The 21,960-nt window shown below is 41.1% G+C and overlaps 1 long non-coding RNA gene across 1 annotated transcript in view; it reads right to left on the bottom strand.

Annotated features, from left to right (window-relative positions):
• Positions 1-6,497: 6,497 nt before the first annotated feature.
• Positions 6,498-21,960, bottom strand: part of LOC136875103 (uncharacterized) — a 56,855-nt gene continuing 41,392 nt past the window's right edge. Inside the window, exon 3 of the long non-coding RNA XR_010860364.2 lies at positions 6,498-6,596. This is a non-coding gene — a long non-coding RNA (uncharacterized lncRNA). The remainder of the gene's footprint in view (positions 6,597-21,960) is intronic.

Here is a 21,960-nt window from a genome sequence, read left to right as displayed (position 1 = left end):
TTCCCTTCAAATTTAGCCAAATCGATCTCCTCTCTCCAATTCGATCCGGTATCTCTTCATTCGGGATTCGATCTTTTCATCTCACCTTTAGCAATCTTCTGTAACACCACATTTCAAATACTTCTATTCTCTTTCTTTCTGAGCTAGTTATCGTCCATGTTTCATCTTTCTCGGTATCTGATCCCAATCACCTTCAGAATCTTAAACAGCTTGGTCAAATCGACATTATCGAATGCCTTTTCTAGATCTACGAATGCCATGCACGTGGGCTTGTCCTACTTAATTCGATTCTCTGAGATCAGATACAAAGCCAGGATTGCTTCACGTGTTCCTGCATTTCTTCTAAACCCAAAATGATCTTCTCCCAACTCAGCTTCAACTTGTTTTTCCATTCTTCTGTAAATAATACGTGTCAAAACTTTTCAGGCATGAGATACTGAACTATTGGTGCGGTAGTTTTCACACCTGTCAGCACCGGCTTTCTTGGGAATAGGTATACCAGCATTCTGCGGAAAATCGGATGGAACTTCTCCTGTCTCACACATCTTACACACGAAATTGAATAACCTTGCCACGCCGGTTTCCCCTAAGGCAATCAGTCATTCAGAGGGAATGTCATCAGTTCCAGGTGACTTGTTCCTATTTAGGTCACTCACAGCTCTGTCAAACTCTGACCCCATAATTGGGTCTCCCATTTCATCAGCATCAACAGCCTCCTCTTTTTCCAGAAACAAATTATGTATATCTTTACCTTGGTACAATTATTGGATATGATCCTGCCAACTTTTTGCTTTTTCTTCTTTCTCTAGAAGTGGCTTTCCATCTGAGCTCTTAATATTCATACACCTTGATTTCCTTTCTCAAAGGTTTCCTTGATTTTTCTGTGTGCAGCTTCCACCTTCCTAGGGCCATACAATCTTCGGCATCCTTGTACTTCTCCTTCAGCCATTCTTCCTTAGCTACCTTATATTTTCTAGCCAGTTCTTTCTTAATCGCCTATATTCTTTTTTGTCCTCTTAATTTCTAGCATTCTTGTATTTTCGTCGTTCATAAATCAGGTCTAGTATCTCCTGAGTTATCCACTGATTCTTAGTTGATACTTCTTCCTTCCTATCATTTCCTCAGCAGCCCTTCTAACTTCATTTTTCATGACTATCCACTCTTCCTCTATTGTGTTTCCTTCAGCCGCATCATTAGTCCTTGTGCAACATGTTCCTTGAAACAATCTCTTCCACTCTTTGTTTTCAACTTGTCTAGATCCCATCTTTTTGCATTCTTTCCTTTTTTCAATTTCTTCAGCTTCAGATGGCATTTCCTGACCAACAAGTTGTGGCTAGAGTCCACGTCTGCTCCTGGGAAGGTTTTGCAGTCCAACACCTGGTTTCTGAATATCTGCCTAATCATAATGAAGTCTACTTGATACCTTCCAGTGTCTCCAGGTCTCGTCCACGTATACAGCCGTCTTTTGTGATGTTTGAACCAAGTATTGGCAAGGACTAAATTATGATCAGTGCAGAATTAACCAGCCGACTTCCTCTTTCGTTCCTTTGTCCCAATCCGAATTCTCCTAATGTATTACCTCCTCTTCCTTGGCCTACCATTGCATTCCAGTCTTCCATCACAATTAGATTTTCGTCACCTTTTACATATCGTATTCAGTCTTCTATCTCTTCATATGTTTTTCGATTTCCTCATCATCAGCTGAACTAGTAGGCATATAGACCTGCACTATTGTAGTGAGCATTGGTTTGGTGTCTATCTTGACGACAATAAAGCTTTCACTATGCTGATCGTAGTAGCTTAACCGCTGTCCTATTTTCTTGTTCATTATTAAACCAACTCCTGCATTTCCTCTGTTTGATTTTGTGTTGATAATTCTGTAGTCGCCTGACCAAAAATCCGGTTCTTCCAGCCAACCTACTTCACATATACCAACTACATGTAACTATAGTATATCCATCTCCCTTTTCAGATTCTCTAAACTACCACAATGATTAAAACTTCTAACATTCCACGCTCCGACTCGCAGAATGAGAGTATTCCTCTTCCTGATGATCGCCCCCTCTCGTGTGGTCCCCACCCGGAGATCCGAATGGGGGACTAGATTACCTCCGGAATATTTTAACCGGGAGGAAGCCATCATCAGTACATCATTCATACAGAGAGTGCTGCATGTCCTCGGGAGTTAGTTATGGCTGTAGTTTCCCGTTGCTTTCAGCTGTGTAGCAGTATCAACACCGCTAAGTCATGTTGAGTATTACTACAAGGCCATATCAGTCAATCATCTAGACTGACGCCCTTGCAAATTCCGAAAGACTGCTACTGCCCTTTCGATGAGCCATTCTTTAGTCTGGTCTCTCAAAAGATGCCCATCCGACATGGTTGCACCTGAGGCTCGGCTACATGCTTCATTGGGACGCGCAACCTCCCCTACGCGGAAATATCACATGGTTATTATTATTATTGTTATTATTATTATTATTAGTATTATTAGTATTATTATTATTATTATTATTGCATTTCCAAATGCACTCGGTCTCTATATTGTTTAAAATTGCTACGCAATAATAGACATTGAACACTTAATCAGAGATTGTGTTATTTAAATTTCTCATCGTTGACCTTAAGCGACGCCAAATTCAATTCTTCTTGCGCACTCTGACGGCGTAAGGCGAAGCTTCGATTCCGACTTGATCTCTTATCCAGAAAGGAAGTACCGATTTAGTCTCCATGTTTCCCCCTTAATTTCGCTGTCAGTCTCGTGGCCTTCCCAAACACCACACTTGCTGGCAGGGTTCAATGCTGGGCTCTTTCCTGTTCGCTGGCCGCTACATGTTGGTTTCTTTTCCTCCACTTAATAATATGCTTAACTTGGAAGGGTAGTCTCGTCTGCATTGGGGTCGTTCATATTTTGAAGGTTCCATGGCCTCATTACCAGTACACACTTTCGGGCTTGCTGTAGGGAAAGGGCGGCGGGCACAGAGACGCTGCGAGGACTCAGTTTTGGTGTTGACTCGCCAGGATCCACCGAGGTGGAGCTCTTTTCAGGAGACCTGGAGCTCCCATCGTTGGAACGCAATGCCGTGCTCAGTTTTAGCAACCGACCCTCACCCAGGCGTGGTCCGCGAACGGAATGTGCGTTCGAAATGTCGATGTTCATGTATCCTGCAGTCCATATGTCGACGCACGAGCCGAGTGATCTACCGAGCATTGCCGTTATGTTCATTTTAAAGCCGCGACGTGTCCCCTCATACAATACCCCCCTCGACTGAGCGAGGGGGTAATTATCGAATGCCTTTCTGCTTAATAAAACGCTTAGGTAAATTCATCGAGTAGTCTCACACTGCGCGATTTATTTCAACGATCCATCGCCACACACACATTCTCACTTCCTAAGCAAGGGCGGTGAACTGGCGCCTGCAGACACAAAACCTCCCGTCACATGCTCTGTTGTGTTCTTGATAGGTCCAGCTCTTCCCAAGTGACGGGGCGATATAGATTCGGCCAAGATTTAATTATGTTTATAATTTAGTTCTTTATTTGATCGGCATCTGGGCCGACGAATATTGTTTATGTTAACTTGTAATTATTTCTCATATGCACGGTACACAGTGTTATTTGAATGACATTTTGCGTCATGTTTATATCTTATTTTATCATTTGACTTCGGATAGTATGAATATTTAATCATGTGCTTAAGTGAATAAATCTACTTTAACCCCTTTCTTATTCACAACAAATGCAACTATTTCCCATTCATATATACCACTGGCATTTACTTCTTAGGAAGTTAGCTTTTGACTGAACGAACTGCGGATCTCACCGAGCCTGGCGTGGGATGGGTTCGGTTGCAACAAGGATTCATGCTTCCGTACACTGAGACTTCACAATGACCAGTATCAGATGAGGATTTGATCAATGAACTTTGGGGCTCACCAATATAACCACGTTTCATGTTTGGTGTGGTGGATGAAACACGGAAAATAAAACTATTTTCACAGTTGCAATGAGGCCTGAGCAAGATGACGAAGAGACAGCAAGTTTGTAACAGAGGAGAGAAGTCTTTCTCAACCAATGTACAGGAAGGGGGAAGAGGTGGACTCAAGGAGCGCAGGAGAGGTATCACTGAAGGTAGATCAGCATCAGGGAGAAGAGGAAAGTAGTACATAGGAAGAGAGAGGTAGAGGAAGTGGGCTCTACAGGCATCAGGGAAGACGAGAAGTGGCAATCTTCCACGTTGGTACCAATAATAGTCGGGGATACGTGGGATCTAGTTACTGCAGCACGGAAGAAGTTTAAGGAAGCTGTGGGGTACTGTGTAGTAGGAGGGATACTGTCTGGAGGGTAATTACGGACTTAAAGAGACTATGGAACGGGTATGTGGGAAACTGCGAGCGAGATTTGTTGATGCTAATGGCTGGATAGGAGATAGAGATCTGCGCTCAGATGGCCCGCACTTGAACTTGTAAATTAGAAAGTTTCTTTAGAGACGTTAATGCGAGGTACGTTCAGGGAAGCGGGGTTGACCAGGGAACGGCGATAAGGGTACAGTGATCTGGACGTCGAGTAGGGATGACATAAAAATGTTAGTATTGAACTTAAGAATTACTGTAGAGAAAGCGATAGACTTAAACAATTTGATAGAATATACTTGCCATGTATAATAATAGGAGTTGAATCATGACTGAAAAATAATATCATGGATGCAGAAATTGTCTCACATTGCTGAGGCGCTTATAGTAGATAGGATAGGAACGGTATAAGCGAGAACATTCATTCTGGTGAAAGAAGAATTCGTAAGCTACTAAAATGTTAAAGATGACAAACATGAAATTCTTAAGTGTAAGGCTGCTCTCTAAAGGCAATAGGCAACTTGATGTTTTGGAGCGTACAGTCGTAAAAAGAATAACCTGGGCGCTGATTCGGAACTATTTGATAAGATTATCAGCTAGGTGGGAAACGATATGGAAGGAAACGTGATTGTGGCATGTGTTCTCAATTGGGTAGGTGATCCGAACGCAGGAAGCATGATCAAACAATTGGAAATAGGTTACTATGGGAAGGGCAGCCGATTCAGAAAGTGATGGAACCAACCAGAGGGAAGGCTCTTCTAGATGAGGAGCTGGAAATCCAGATGAGGTCTATAGAGAAACCCAAGTAATAGATGATACTAGTATGAAATGTCGTGTAGCCTCCGGAGAGGCCTGGTGCAATTCTTTAATTTGACGCCTGTAGGCGACCTGCGCGTGGTGATGATAATGAAATGCTAGAATGACGGCACATACACCAAGTCTCCATGCCAGGGTAATTAACCAATTATGGTAAAAATTCCCGACCCTGTACGGAATCTAACCTGGGACCCCTGTGACCAAAGACCAGCATGCAAACCATTTAAAGGTGGAACTGGACGGTGGTATTAGTCGTCACGAAGCTGTTCTTCTCGTTGTTAAAAATAAGTGATAGAAAGGACGGTCGTAAAATAGGACTATTAGGCAGTACCATATGGCTGGTAAGACAGGCATGAAGGAGTTTTGAAAAGTGTGATCAGCGGGAAACGGTAAATAAACATGTTAACAGTCTCTGGGATGGGTTTAATGCAATTGTCGAGGAATATGAAAAGAGCTTTATACTTTTAAATGTGGTAAGGAATGGTACTGATGCCCTATAACGTAACAAAGAAGTAAAGAGACTAGGAAGAAGGTGTAGGTTATAAAAAAAATGAGTTAGGCATTGTCGTGGAGTAAAGAAAAATTGAAGGAATTTATTAGAAAATTGAATCTAGCGAAGAAGCCAGCTAAAGATAACATAATGTCAAGCATAATTGACAGTCATACAAATTTAAGTGAAAGATATGGGTAGGGATTTTAAATAAAGGATGCAGATCTCTGCACAGGGTTATGCGGGTATTTAGGGGTTGTAGTAAGGCTGAAAAGGAGATACTAGGTAAACAACGGATACGGTATCTTCCATATGAGCGACTGCCCTAAATGCAGAACAGTGGTTACTGTTTGGTAGATATGTAAACACAAACGGAATAAATGAAAATATATATACTCTCGCAGAAACAGTGACGAAGTTTCGGACGCTATTGTCCATGAAACAAATAACACCATTTCAAGATTTGTACTCGACATTTTCAACATAAGTGCCTTTGTGGCAGTAGCGCATCTGTACATTTTTGCATTCACACTTCAGTTTTCCAGGATTCGACTGCTGAAAACCAGTATACCTTAATGTTCGCAGAAATAAATGGAAAACATTGTCGTATGTCATAGAAAATATGACCCTGGAGTATTGCCGAGTTCTCTAATTCAAAAATATATTGCACTTTTGTGACTGTACTTACCGGGTAGCATGGCATACTTCATTGTCGATGTGATGAAGTTTAATAAGGGTGAAGGAATGGGTAAAAAATAAATTCAACTTTAGAAACAAAACAGAATATCAGTTAAAATTCGTTCAATGGCACAATGTTAATCATAATAAAATATTGTTACAGCTGATCTCATCATCAAATATTAGCTAGCAATTATTTTTAACACTGAACACATCTCAATGCTTCATACTTCCGGCTCTGATTGCTTTGTCAAGCCTAACTGGAAACAAGAAAATAATTATTTCATGCATAACTGGAAATACAAAAATAATTATTCATATTCAATTAGTCTGTTCAATATTACAAGAATTATAACATATTTAAATCGCGGCTGATGGCATCATGAACACCATAAAATATCACACAATGCTAGCACTTTTTTAACATATTACATTTAATTGCAGGTAAATCAAGGCAAGACAGCTGTTTAAACATCCAAGACAGAATGAATCCTGGTAGAAAGTAGGCTTACAGATGTTTATTTACGTAAATGAAAGGAACATGAAAGCAGATGTCACAGTCCTGCTTCCATTAGAACACAAGCTATCCAATGAAACACTTTGTTACTTCTTGTACACGTACTACTGGCATTAACAACAACCACTATAGCACAGGGCAATGGTAAGAACACAGTCACATGTCTGCAACATACCACATACAAAATGCATCGACGATTCACATGAATATCGTAAATATCAGTATCATCCATACTATTATTACTCTAATTATTAGCCATTCACTGTCATATTAATGATTCCTTAATGTGATTATATTCACTGTTAGAGATCAGAAAGGCTATCATCATACGAGTGTGAGTCAATAAAAAAGTTGCAAAACAGAATTGAGGCAAAATTAATCAAAGTAACTTTCTGACATTCATTTCAGTTTTCCACATATTCAGCCTCTACATTCAGGCACTTATCCCAGCTCTTTACAAGTCCTTGAAAGCCAGCAGCAAGGAAATCCTTTGGTGTCTGTCGCAACGAATGTGTAATCTCATAGATTACGGCATCATCTGTATCAAAATGACCGCCACCCAAATGATTTTCAGGGATCCAAGCAGATGAAAATCAATCGTCACATGCCAATCATTACAGATGAGTTGAACCACACGCTGCAATGTGGTTGCAGTTGACACCTCCGCAGGACGACCAGGACGCTCCCCATCTCTGATGCTTGTCCTTCCCTGGTTTACCTTCGGGATCCAATTGAACACAGCTTTCCATGAGAAAGAGTTTTCACCATAGACGGGATGCATTTTACGATGCACTTCTACTGTGGGCAGTCCATTGGCCTACAAGAAACGCACAACTGCATGCCGCTTTTCTCGTGTATAGTCATGCAACAATTGTGCCATCGTGCACTAAAAGCCTCTGACTGAGTGCCTGCGAGATGTACGACAAGCATACATTTACTGCCATCTGCGTAATTTCAAATGGTATAAGGCTCAGATGTTTGTGACTTATTTATTGACTCACCCTCGTACGTTACTTGTGGCTAATTATAATGATTTATTAAATTTAGGCATAATAATTTATTTTTATAATGGTTAACATAATGGAGAGATACCATAATAATTATTATTAGCGTTGGTTAGTTACCATCCTGCAAACAGCTGACCTACTTTTGAACATTGTACCTCAGCGTAACTTAACTCAAGAATTGTGGAGGTCTGACCCGACACTGCACAGACTGGAGATAACACTACCAACAAGATCACTAACACTACTGTTTACATGGAAATAAATCACATAACCCAAACTTGGTGAGTGGTCTGGTGTAACATTCACAAAACCATCAACAGAATAGAAATAATATATGGTTTGGGAACTGTGGATCTCACTGAACAGGCATAAGCTAATCTAAGAGCTCATACCACAGCACAAGATTCCTAGAGAAACATTACGCACTACGTACAGGCAACTGGGACTGTCAAAATTGTTCATCAAAATAATGTACTATGTTTGATACTGAAATAATCAGGGTCTGGGGACATGCCAATAAGATATCTAACCTAGCCACAGGCTAATTTATATAACCTCTCAGCAATGACAACTGGTGTACATGGGTCAATATGTATTCAAGAACACACACAACCCAGCCTCATGTAAAAATAAGAAACATCTGGACATGCTGGGATTTATATCATACAAGGACATATTGGTCATCACCACTGGTGCCTATGAACAATCTTATAAACCTCATTAGGGTGCTTGCACTGCCTGCCCTCACACGTCGCATTATTCATTACTAAACTCAGTAGGGTTCACTACATCATCATAGACTCACATTACTAGCCTCACTAACGTCATCGCATATTCACATTACTTGCCTCACATCAATGAGTAACTAACATCAGCACAGATTCATATATTTAGCCTCACATCTAGGACGCACTAACATCATTATTTTACACGGTTACAGTTTACGGTGGGCAGACATCGGATTTTTATGCAAATGACGATAAGTACAGCTCCGAAACCGACAAGAAATTGCGATTGAAGGCAATATTCGACCAATTATTCAGTTTAAGTATGCATGTATACATTTATCTGAGATTAGTGCATGCATTGCAAATTTCGTACTTGATGTGCATGTTTTCGGCTTTTATTTTACATATTTTAACATGTTCTACAAATAATATTAAAAAGGATTAAGTAATTTACGCGTGAACACTTTCGGCAATGAAACAGTTCAAAGGGCACAGGTATCTATCAAGAGACATTCCAAAATCATACCAGGATTAATCAAGAAGTTAGAAACACGTGTATTGTGTTTTGGAAAACGTGATGTGTGAACTGAAAGGTTTCCCAGGAAACCTCAGATGGTGAGTATCTACCAGAATGCTTAACACCTAAACTTGCTCCCAAATTCAATTACTCTCCTGTCACATCCGTAGATGTAGAGATATCATTCTCCACACGGAAGCTAGTTTTAACAAACACCAAAGAATGGAAACAGAAGACATGGAAAAGACTGTTGTAGTGCACTGCAAAGAAAAGCAAAGCAAACAATAAGGACATGGATGTAATCATGCATCTGTTATATGTTAATAGTTTTGTAACACAAAATAAAGAGCGTACAACATCCAGAAGGTCGACGATGTTTGAATTTCTTAACATAAAAAGGAGAGTAACTACTTCTTAGCAAATTGACCCTCTATGTCCATATCTTAAGCAAAGGCACTTCATCAATGATATAGCTATTAGGTGAAACGGAATAAAATGCAACTTATATCCACCCAAAACAACTTCAAATGATCAACACAAACACATTCAGTAATACAATATATTTGTTAGTTCCGTCCAATATGAAATTATTATTTGCGAATATTCCAAATGTTCGAGTCCCTCAAACCATCAGTCTTTATTTGATCAATTCCGCAACCAGAGGTTTGGTTAGAGTATATTTTTAATCATCATTATCGACAACATGGTGCTGCGATCGAATGACTTGCCAAGAAAAATACACAGTGAGGCTTCTCGCCAGTGTGAGTCCTCACAGGCATTTTTCAGTTCCACGAGTGGACATCTTATACATTAATCAGCTCCTTTTTGCGTTCTAGAACGCTACCCCCCAACATGCGTACCTGGGTGAAGGCGCTGCTATGCCTTCTAACCTGCATGCAACCGCAAGTGTTTGTTTCGATTGCGTATCTGGCTAAAGGCCTTGCCACACGTATTGCAGGAATAAGGCTTCTCGCCTGTATGAGTCCGCAGGTGTCTGGTTAAATCGCTTTTATTGCTTGAGGCCTTGCCACAAGTATTGCACGAAAAGGGCCTATCACCTGTATGCGTCCGCAGGTGTTTACTCAGATTGCCTTTATGGCTTACGGCCTTGCCACAAACATAACATTCGTACCGCCTCTCGCCTGTATGCGTTCGAAGGTGGTCTCGTAGACCGGCTTTTTGTCTAAAGGCCTTGCTGCACATATTGCATGAGAACGGCTTGTCGTCTGTATGCGTTAACATGTGGTTAGTTAGCGCAGCTTTCTGTCTAAAGGCGTTACCACATATATTGCAAGGAAAAGGCTTCTCGCCTGTATGAGTCCGCATGTGGTAAGTTAGACCACCTTTCTGTAAAAATGCCTTACCGCATACATTGCATAAATGCTGCTTCTCACCTGTAAGCGTCCGCATGTGGATACATAAAACTGCTTTCTCGCTGAATGCCTTATCACATATATTGCAATAATTTTGCTTATCACAAGTATGCTTGGGCAGGTGCCTGGTTAGATCAGCTTTGTATCTGAAGGTCTTGCAACATATACTACACACATGCGGTTTATCATCTGTATGCGTTAGCATGTGTTTAGTTACATAGTAAACTTGGCTAAACTTCTTATCACAGATACTGCAGGAGTACGGCTTTTCTAGTGTATGTGTGCGTATATGATTCCTCAGATTGCCGTTCTCAGGAAACGACTTGAAGCAGATGATGCAGCAATGTGGTTTCTCACCTGAATGCCTTCTCACGTGCGTGATTAGATTGCTTTTAGAACTACAACCTTTGCCACAGACATTGCAGTAGAACGGCTCTTCTATATGAGTCCGCATGTGCGCAGATACATGGGACGAAGTTCTAAACATTTTCTGGCATACAGAGCACTGAAAGCTCTTGACGTCTGTGTGCAACCCCATGTGCACTCGCAGGTACCTACTTTTTGCAAAGCGTTTCTTGCAAATTCCGCACTCAAAAAACGCATGGTTCATGTGGATCATAGAGTGCTCAGACAGACTGCTTGGAGTACTGAACTGCTTCCCGCATTGATCACATATGTACTGACAATCCTCTCTGTGTTTCTCAAGTTGTCGTCCGCCATCCGGAGGTGGATGATCTGTGTTTTTCACCTCTGGGCTCGATCTACAGTGACAAATTAAAACCGTGTGAGCAATAGATCAAAAGTCAACTCCACTAGAAGTCTCAAACAGAGGAATGGTTACAGAACATTTCACTGCTATCCCTTGCTGAGAGCTCGTTACTAATGACCATCACATTCCTGTGGGTGAACATCACAAGTCAAATTCAGAGTGTAGTCTTGAATTTCAAAAGCACTTACTTGTTACGAGGGGGTGTTGCATCTTTTCACCCGAATGCCTAACGTCGCAATATACAGCGCAATAATCTTCTGACAAGTTAGTAATGTACGAACTCATGGACTACCTCATTTAAACAATAAACGAGAAGTGGTCTAGTCGAAAGGAGAAGCTACTGAAATTCGTAAAAGACTACTCTCCTACAAAAGGCACGGCATATGCTTTGGAGTTCTGGCGTTATTCAACCACAATGTGGTTTGTGGCAGGTGTGTAATAATTTACTCTACAATCCCTTCTCGTTTGAGAGAATCACAGTGTTGTAGGTACTAATACAGTTGAAAACGTTATTTAGCGACAGTCGGCCATGGCGAATAGTTTATACATATTATTTACTCTGACACAAACGTACTGTAACACACTCAGCTCGACCGCAAGACGAGTTGACTATCACTACGCAAAAAGTACGAAGAGACAGAATGTGCGGCGGTAATGAGAATAATCATTTGTCGTTTGTTTTGACTGTCATGCTGTATGCCAGGGTAAGGGAATTTATGTACCAGCGAATGAACGAAGATTTGGGAATTGTAAGTTATTTTGATTAAAATTATTATCGTGAATGTGTGAGTAGAGTTTTCTTTATGCTGCACCGACAAAGACAGGTCTTATGGCGAAGATGCTATAGGAACGGCCTAGGAGTGAGATGGAATCGGCCCCGGCCTTAAATTATGCAGAACACAAACATTAGCCTGGTGTGAAAATGGGAAACACCGGAAAACCATCTTCAAGGCTACTGACTGCTGCGATCGCACCCACTAACTCCCAAATGCAAGCTCACAGCTGTTTACCCCTAAGCGCACAGCCAACTCGCCCGGTGTATAGTTCTCCTGGTAGGGTTGTAATGAGAAAATATTTCTACGGAAAGGAAGCAGATGTATGTTATTTTTAACGGTACGCACGAATGTAATACTGCTGTCAGAAGTAGCATATAGTAGGATATAAGGAAGACAATACAAGGAATGATGGCATTGATGAAAGTGAGCTTGGACGATGTAAAAGTTGCCGATCTGAAGTGCGAACTGGAAGAACGTGATGAGGAACCAAGACCGTGTTACGGACAGCACTCCAAGCATTAGCAGAAGCAGCAGCAGGTAATAACACAGACAAATATATTCTTGTAACAGCGAGTGATGCTAACAGATTTCCACAGATTTTGAAAGTACGTACAAAGTTCTAACATGAAAAGCCGAAAATTTTACCTTTGTGGAGAAGAAGCTAGCGAAATGTTCTCAGAAGCAAGCTAAAAATTACAGATTGGTAGAATCCAAGATAACTGAAATTGATCAAGGACTAAAACAAATAGAATCTGATGTAGAGCTTAAAACAATGGCTACAGAGGACCGATTTGCATCACCAGAAAAGGAGTCCATATGACAGAACAGGCCTACCGCTGAATTCAGAACAAAGCCAGATATTGTTGCCGGGAAGGTGAGTGTGAAACCACCGCCTAATGTTTGGAAAACTCCGTTGTGTACGTATCGGAGGCAATATTAAGCCGCAGCCGCCACCTGTGGGTTGACTAGAGAAGGAAAAGGCACTGCCTTGGATATTCTGGAGCGAGGTGATGCGTTCGATATACTCCGAGCGATTCTAGACAGCGAGCGATCTAATTGCAATTCTCTGGTGGCCCGATCAGAGATAGGATACGGTGATAAAGACTTACAAGGATTTAGGCAGACATTGCGCGTCTTCCTTCTATCCTTCAGCTACAAACGATTTCATAGAACAGCTAAAATTATGTAGAGTCTTTTTTGATAGATATATCCAGCTGAGAATTCCAACGAGGCCTACGTCTGGCGCACCCAAATAGGTTAGATGATGCTCTGGCTGGTGCATTATAATTCGAAGTTGCTAAACAGACCTCGAATCTACAGGCGCAGCGTCGACGGCAGGTTGAAGAAGAGCCTCTAGGCGGAAAGATAAGGAGGATTGCTTTGATAACCCAGTCCAATGAGGATGGACAACCTCGAAGTCGGGGGATTTGCTGTTGGAGTTGCGGTGAGCTTGGACATGTCAGAAGCCGCTGCCATAAAGACTCAAAGTTGCAGGAAAACTAAAAAGGGCCGGTGCTATGGGGCAAGCACCGCGTGTCAGCCCTCCAGCCCAAGAAAGGTGGTATATATCGTTTCACTCGTGCATCGGTTAGACATTACTTTCGTCGACGGTAATGTGAATTGGTTTGCTCATACTTCGCTCCTGGACACCGGGGCCAAACCACACATATATAAGTAGGGGATTACTGAACCGTCTAGTAGTCAATGGACGTCACCGGTGGTTTTAGTGAAGAAAAAGGACGGGTAGATAAGTTGTTGGTAAGCTTTCTGCCCCTGCCAGCTGCTTTTGTGTTATGGCTAGAGCCAGATTGTTGGCTCAGCAGAATTTTCTGGCCGGAGTGTCAGAAAGGTGAGATATATACAAATTGAACAGTAATGGTCAATGAACGGATCGTAGGGTCAATCCATCGTTAAACTTCCTTTCCTTGCTCACCTAGCTTCCAAAGATTAACTGGAAATTCCAAACAGTCAACATATTATTAAGTCCAAGCAATGTCGAAGGTAGGAGTAAAGTCAACAAACACCACTGATGTTTTCAGGATCAAGGGACGCACACTATCAGCTAAGATAGACACACCGCAGCGCGAGGTCCAATTTGTTTTCCGCTATGAACTGAAAGTTCCACCAATTAATATCACAACGCGCAGTGTCTACTTTCTTCTCGAGAAGAATTAAAAAATTTCATATTCAGTCTGCACAATTCCAGCCATCAACCATGCAACATGGTTTGGTTACTTAATACACCAAGTACCAAATTCTCTGCTTAAGCTGATACAGTGTGTAGTCGATTCTTCTTCTAGAGAGTATCAAATACACACTTTGTTATTCAGACATTGTACATACTAGTACAATTTATATATGTGTCAGTTTACATTGTGTTCATTCTTAGTACTATGGCACTCGGTCCACAACCGTTATATATTACCAGGACCTACTGAATTCGACGAGTCAAAATCATACTGAAATTTTTAACCTACAACACAGAGCATCTCATTTGTACTTTTATTCCAGACTTTTTAGCATGTTTAGTGTACTTGTATTATTTATTGCTCACCTGTCACACGTAATATTTCAATTTCATTTGCAATATTTTGATCGCCATAGCTCTTGCCTAATTCAACCACACTTCATATTGTAAATTATATATTCATAAGATTCTTACTGCTTAGAAACATGTTTTAGGATTTCGTCAAATATTATGTATGTTTAATATGGCTGATGATGTCCCATGTAATTCAAGTAACATTGTAAATACAACTCAGTATCAAACTCTCCTGTGTGTAATTCATATGTTTTCAGGATGTAAGAGATACCACTTGGTCACGGCATTTATATTCTTGTCTGAAGCCTCGCTCATCAGATGGAAGAGCTTATATGAGTAGGTAAGAAGGGCTATGGGGTGACAGATTTCTCCCTAGTTGCTTAGTTTGTTAGGTTTCAAAATAGAAATGATCTTCACCTTCTTAATGAGCAGTCAACAGGATGTTGGTGAAGAATTTTGTCATTGTTCAGCACTTATTCGGTCATGAATAAGAAACTGAATCCAGGAGCATTTAGAGTCAATGTCTGAAAACGTGGAGCAACGTGCAGAATCGGATGTCGGAGATAAGAGTAATTTTCAAGTTGTGCAGCTGCTGTCGAATGTACCTGGTATTATGTTTCTTATCAGGAGATAGGAAACCTGTCTCATTTACTTTGATGACGTCTTTGCCATGTGTAAGAATTTGATGAAAACCTATCAAACCTGAACGAAGTCTTTAAGCGACTGAAGGGGGCCCAACCTGAAGCTGAATCCAAAGAAATGCCAGGTCTTCCGAAAAAAAGTCAGTTATTTGGGAGATGTCGTTTCCAAAGACGGTGTAGTCGTAGGTCAAGAGAAGTTACGTGCACTAAAAAACTGGCCTATCCCCAGAGATGTATATGAACTCCGGAGTTATTTACGACTATGCCCCTACTACGAAGTTTCGTGCCCGGATTTGCTAACAAAGCTAAACGGATGAACAGGACGATTGGAAAACAGATTTCTAAAGTTGTAGCCGACAACCAACTTGACTGAGATGAACACCTGATATTACTTTTAATGGCATATCGGCCTACGGTCCATGAAACGACAGGATAGAATCCAGCCTGTGGTCTCTTCACTAGGAAGCTGCGTTTACCCTGCGATCTGAAGTTCGGCAGTAGACCCGGCGAGCACCAGATGGCTGGGGATGACTACGTGAGGTGTTGGGTCAGATTCACGTCCTCGATCGAAGAAAAACAAAAGCTGCTAGTGGCCGAATGAAACATGATTACGACGCGCGGATTCGAAGGCAAGGAATTGATGTGGCTCTTTAATGCATGGCATCTGTAAGGAGGAAAAATCATCTGTCCGTAAGACTGGGCAAAACACAGCGACTGTGTAGTTACGTCCTTCCCAAAATGGCGACGGGGAAGGGTATTCATACGTAAATCTGGGCCCAGGATGGCGACAGTGTAGTCAGACCCCTCAAATCTGTGAGGAGAGAGGGCATCTGAGAGTAAAACTGAGCCCAAGATGGCGACTGTGTACATAGGGCCCTCTAAAATGGCGACGGGAAGGGCATCTGTCCGTAAAACTGGGCGCGGTGTAGTTAGGCCCCTTCAATATGGCGAAGAGAAGGGCATCTGTACGTAAAACTGAGCCAAGATGGCAACGGTAAAATTAGGCAACTCCAAAATGGTGACGGGAAGGGCATCTAACCGTGAAACAGGCACAGGATGGCGACTGTGTAGTCAGGTCAATCCTAAAAGGCGATAGGAAAGTCTTCTAACCGTAAAACTGGGTCCTGTGTACTTAGGCCCCTCCACGATGACGTCAGGAATGACATCAGGCCGTAAAACTAGGTTAGACCATATGTGCCCCCTCTGGTGGGAGAATTAATATGGCGTCGGGAAGGACATCTGTCCATAAAACTGAGCCAAGATAGCAACGGTGTGTTAGGCCCGCCAAAACGGTGACGGGAAGGGCATCTAAGCGTAAAACTGGGCGAAAGATGGCGACTGTGTAGTCGGGTACCTACAAAATGGCGAAGGTAAGGGCATCCTACCGTACAACCGGGCCCTGTGTATTCAGGCCCTTCCACGATGACATCGAGAAGGGCATCTGACCGTAAAACTATGCCCTGTGTTGTTAGGCCCCTTCATGAAGTTAGGCAGGTACTCTTACGCGAATCTCCCATTGCCCTACTACTCAAGATGGCCTCGTGAGCGTCCCCATTGCCCTACTACTCAAGATGGTGTCGGGAAGGGCATCTAGCTGTAAAAGTGAGGTTTGGCTCCTATAAGATGGCGACTGTGAGTTTAGGCTTGTCCTCTTATGCAAATTTCGCGTCGGGAAGGGCAATTGACCGTAAGGGTGAGGAATAGCCCCTCCAAGACGCCGACTGTGAGGTTAGGTACGGTCTCTTACGCAAAATCCCTGGCGGGAAGGGCAAATGGCCGTATAAGTGAGGTAAGTCCCTCCAAGATGGCGACTGTGTGGTTAGGCATGCTCTCTTATGCAAAATCCACGATTCGGCATTGCCCCACTAATATACTAGGGGTCAATGACCTCATACCCACGTAAAGCCACTACTAGGGGTCAATGACCAAGTGTGAAAATGCAGCACTCATTGTTTTAAAACATACATCGCCCTCCTACTCTCATGAATGTAACACGTATTATACTTTTACATTGTTATCATACCATTCTATTATCATGTCACAATTTGGTCATTCCTAAGTATATAGTTTTCATGCGCAATCAAACAGAGCTGCCTTGAATATAGTACAGTAGGATTATACAAGGAAGTACCATGTATTACTTCAGTCTATGCCTTAACTGCTTTCTTTAACAGAGGTCATATGCAACGTGGAAACTACTAATCCTGACGAAATCTTGGAGAAGCTTAAAGATAAAAAGCAGATGATGTTTAATTCCCTAACTTTTGACTTTTCCACAACATCTCCAGGTAATGCTGTCCTAGACGTTACGATGGCGACAAAGAACATGGCTTTTATTGCTAGTGGCTTTACGTGGCAAAGACACAGATGGGTTTATGGCGACGATGGGATATGAAAGGCCTATGTGTTGGAAGGAAGCCGCCGTGGGCTTAATTAAGGTACAGCCCCAGCATTTGCCTGGTGTGAAAATGGGAAACCATGGAAAACCATCTTAAAGGCTGCCGACAGTGGGATTCGAACCCACAATCTCCCGGATGCAAGCTCACCTCCTATCCTGAAATACCCTCTGAATCCAAATGCAAGTTGTCATGCCGATGATTATTCTTACAAGTGTTCCTTTGAAACTGCAGCTAAAAGGAGCACGAAAATCAAAGCTTAAACCACAATTCGATACAAGACACTGAAATGCACCGCAATGTCACATAGAATATATTGAAATATGTACACCAAGGAAATTACAGCTGCTATGGACAAAAAACATAGGAATTGTGAGCTGCCAAATATAAGCTATGAGTACACATAAACAGAGGAATTACCATGCAGATTAGTCCAAACGCGGCTGAATAATGTAGATTGGCTAGCAAATCCATTCAGTAACATTTAAATAAAGGAAATGAAGCACTCTACGCACCCATGGCAGTTCAGGTGTATTAAACAAGAAGGTCGATGAGTAACCTGTACTCTAGACTGAAACATCTTACACAGTGAGCATGTCAAATGAAGGCTGAGACAAAATTAACACTATTTTATCTGTAATGAACCATAAAGCATCCGCTGTTTACACCAATCCAGTACATTTTGCAGGGATCAGTTTCTTGTGAAATTCAACATCTTCTGGAACTGTCTCATTGTATAGAGAATCATCTTTATTTCCTGTCCAAGAATCAACCATAATAATAATTCTATTTCTGCCGAGCAAATCCGGCCATAACATTTGTTCCAGGAATACTTCCAAATCCAGTTTTGTCATCTTCGGTGATTTGATAGCATATGCTTTCGCAATGGGTAATTCAAGTGTCTGCTTGCTGTAAATTTCCCACTGGGTTCCGAGACGAGAACATACATCTGTGGGAGAAGGGTGCCATCCATTAAAATAACAGGCATTATCATGTATGAATGGGTGGTTGCTGCAGTGGTACCACAAACTGCATTCAAATCAAATCAAAACAAATCAAATCAAAATACTTTATTTGCAAATGAGGTATTTAACTTGGTGGCAAATGATACACAAAAATACATTCTATACAACTAAATTTTAAATCAAAAAGAAAAGAACTCATTTTCCTAAAATACCATACTATACAATTTACATCAACATTTTTCTATTAAACACGCAGCTCATCCTTAATATATTTTATTATTTACAAAATTCTACTCATATCTTCTGTACTTGCACACATAATCAACTGCTGTAAGATTAAATTTACATTGATTTTAGCCCATTTGGTACCTAATGAGCATAATGACCTGCTGCATCTTAATCAGAGACCCCTTTGCCAGTGCTTTCAAAGTTCCTCAGTCTCATGGCCCTCAAATAACCCACTGTTCTTCACACCTACAAGCAGTCCCCTACTTCAGCTGTCCAATCTCAATAGACAAAGGGAATGGAATTAATTTGCTAAAAAAATTCCTTATTTACAATAACCTACACAGGTCGAATGCCCTCCAACATTTCTATTCTCTGTTGCTGTTTACTGTTGTCTTGAATATCTGTACAGATTTGGAAAAGGATCAAACACTTCCCTAGGTAAACTGTTGCATTCCTTCACACCCTTCCTGATGAATGAAACTTTACCCCAATCGATTCTGCTAAAATATCTTATAATTTTATACTTGTGGTCAGTCCTGCCGATATAATTATTTTCCAACTGAAGCTTCTCACAGATTTCTCCCCATGCTTCTTCCCCTGTATAGGCTCTATATAATCCTATAAGTCTAGTTTTCTCCCTTCTCTTACTTAAAGTTTCCCATGCAAGTTCCTCTAACATTCCTGATACACTCCTTTTTCTCCTGAAATCCCCTGTTACAAACCTTGCTGCTTTCCTCTGCACACTATATGTTTCTTTTTATTACGTATTCTTGGTGAGGATTCCAAACATTGTTTGCATATTCCAATAATTGACGAACCATACTTAAGTAACTATTCTCTTTTAATTCTTAGTTGCATCCTTTAAGTAGCCTCATTATGACATGTAACGATCTGTATGCTTCCCCAACAATGTCATCAACATGACCCTTCCAGTGTAAATTACTTTCAAATCTCACACCTAAGTATTTGCACTTGCCATCTTTTGCGATAACTACCTCATCCACAGTATATTCAAATTCAGTTTAAAAATCCTGTTTGTAAATGTTGTAACAGTTGATTTGCCTCCATTAATCTTCATATTATTTTCTTCAACCCATTGTTAGATACTCTCAAGGTCCCTTTGTAATTCTGAAAAATCCTCAGTGTTATTTATTTCCCTATAAACAATTATGTCATCTGCATACAATCTTATTTTAGATGTTATATTCTTCCCTAAATTATTTGAGTATTTTAAGAAAAGTAACAGACCAATTTTACTATCCTGTGCAATTCCCTTCCAAACTTTCTTTTCCTGTGATTCATTATTTCCTACATTGAATTTTTTGTTTTCCGGGGATTTTTCGATGATACAGACCACTACCTGATCTCTAGGCCTAGAGTAAAGAAAGTGAAATCTGTCTGCAAACAAATAAGGGTAGAAAATCTCCAGGACAAGGAAATTAACAAGAAGTACATGGATACGATTAGTGAGAAGTTTCGAACAGTAGACAGTAAGCAGGTTCAGGATAGAAAGTGAATGGGTGGCATACAGGGATGCTGTAGTAGAAACAGCAAGGGAATCCCTAGAAACAACTGTGTGTAAAGATGGGAAAAGGCGAACATCTTGGTGGAATGATGAAGTGAGAGCAGCCTGTAAACGTAAAAAGAAGGCTTATCAGAAATGGCTCCAAACAGGGGCCGAGGCAGACAGGGATTTGTACGTAGAAGAAAGAAACAGAGCGAAACAAATAGTTGTTGAATCCAAAAAGAAGTCATCGGAAGATTTTGGTAATAACCTGGAAAGGCTAGGTCAAGCAGCAGGGAAACCTTTCTGGACAGTAATAAAGAATCTTAGGAATGGAGGAAAAAAGGAAATGAACAGTGTTTTGAGTAATTCAGGTGAGCTCATAATAGATCCCAGGGAATAACTGGAGAGGTAGAGGGAATATTTTGAACATCATCTCAATGTAAAAGGAAATCATCCTGGTGGTGTTGCGAAGAGCCAAGCTCAAGGGGAGGAGGAAAATGATGTTGGTGAAATTATGCTTGAGGAAGTGGAAAGGATGGTAAATAAACTCTATTGTCATAAAGCAGCAGGAATAGATGAAATTAGACCTGAAATGGTGAAGTATAGTGGGAAGGCAGGGATGAAATGGCTTCACACAGTAGTAAAGTTAGCATGGAGTGTTGTAAGGTACCTTCAGATTGGACAAATGCAGTAATTCCACCTATCTATAAGCAAGGGAACAGGAAGGATTGCAACAACTATCAAGGTACCTCATTTATTAGTAAGCCAGGCAAAGTATTCACTGGCATCTTGGAAGGAAAGGTGCGATCAGTCGTTGAGAGGAAGTTGGAAAAACCAGAGTGGTTTCAGACCACAGAGAGGCTGTCAGGATCAGATTTTCAGTATGCACCAGGTAATTGAAAAATGCTATGAGAGGAATAGGCAGTTGTGTTTATGTTTCGTAGATGTAGAGAAAGCATATGACAGGGTACCAAGGGAAAAGATGTTCGCCATACTGGGAGAATATGGAATTAAAGGTAGATTATTAAAATCAATCAAAGGCATTTATGTTGACAACTGGGCTTCAGTGAGAATTGATGGTAGAATAAGTTCTTGGTTCAGGGTACTTACAGGGGTTAGACAAGGCTCTAATCTTTCACCTTTGCTGTTCGTAGTTTACATGGATCATCTACTGAAAGGTATAAAATGGCAGGGAGGAATTCATTTAGGTGGAAACGTAGTAAGCAGTTTGGCCTATGCTGACGACTTGGTCTTAATGCAGATTGTGCCCAAAGCCTGCAGTCTAATATCGTGGAACTTGAAAATAGGTGCAATTAGTATGGTATGAAAATTATCCTCTCAAAGACTAAATTGATGTCAGTAGGCAAGAAATTCAACTGAATTGAATGTCAGATCGGTGATACAAAGCTAGAACAAGTCAATAATTTCAAGTATTTAGGTTTTGTGTTCTCCCAGGATGGTAATATAGTAAGTGAGATTGAATCAAGTTGTGGTAAAGCTAACGCAGTGAGCACGCAGTTGCGATCAACAGTATTCTGTAGGAAGGAAGTCAGCTTCCAGACGAAACTCACTTTACATCGGTCTGTTTTCAGACCAACTTTGCTTTACGGGAGCGAAAACTGGGTGGACTCAGGATATCTTATTCATAAGTTAGAAGT

The sequence above is a fragment of the Anabrus simplex genome, chromosome 5 (assembly GCF_040414725.1).
Source record: "Anabrus simplex isolate iqAnaSimp1 chromosome 5, ASM4041472v1, whole genome shotgun sequence".
Classification (NCBI taxonomy): domain Eukaryota; kingdom Metazoa; phylum Arthropoda; class Insecta; order Orthoptera; family Tettigoniidae; genus Anabrus; species Anabrus simplex.
Note: the sequence above shows the minus strand (reverse complement) of the source record. Positions and strands in the feature narration are given on the sequence as shown.